An 826-nucleotide genomic window follows, 5' to 3' on the forward strand; every position below is an offset into this window, starting at 1 on the left:
ATTGGACAGGGTGGAGAACTGGGATCCTTGGCACAAAGTTCAGTGATTTAGAGTTGGTTTTTGTTGTTGTTGTTGTTTTTTACATCCGGATAGTATCCCCAGTGCACAATTCAGATCCAGAAGAACCAAAGGACTTGCCCGATGTCCCTCAGCCAGTTAGGAGTAGAACAAGAACTTGGGCTCCCATACCAGTGTTCTTATTTAGTATAGTGCTGAGTCTAAGACAAAGTGGGTCTAATAACTTGAATTCCAGTTCTTTATGCCCACCTGTCTTAATAAAGCTGAGACAGATAGGTAGATGGATAGACACAGATGAGATGATAGATAGATAGATAGATAGATGATAGATAGTTGATATATAGATAGATAGATAGTTGATATATAGATAGATAGTAGATAGATAGATAGATAGATAGATAGATAGATAGATAGATAGTTGATAGATAGATAGATAGATAGATAGTAGATAGATAGATAGATAGATAGATAGATAGATAGATAGATAGATAGATAGTTGATAGATACATTATACACACATAATAGTCAGGCTCCCACTCAGAAGCTGAGGTCATGTAGGAGTGCACAGAGGATCAGACAAACGTGAGCAATCTTGGGGTTGGTCCCTCAGGGCTAGTTACAGATGACAGAGTGGGGGCAAGTCCTATGATTTCTCTGAGCTCCATGTTCCTCTTCATCAAATTGGGCATAAAGACTCAAACCATACATATTTCACAAGATATCAAGCTGCTAAAGTGAGCCAAACTATAGAAAATGTGAAAAATACAACAAGTTTGCCGATACTAGGAGAAAACAGGGGCCAGCGGAC

The sequence above is a fragment of the Manis pentadactyla genome, chromosome 7 (assembly GCF_030020395.1).
Source record: "Manis pentadactyla isolate mManPen7 chromosome 7, mManPen7.hap1, whole genome shotgun sequence".
Lineage (NCBI taxonomy): Eukaryota > Metazoa > Chordata > Mammalia > Pholidota > Manidae > Manis > Manis pentadactyla.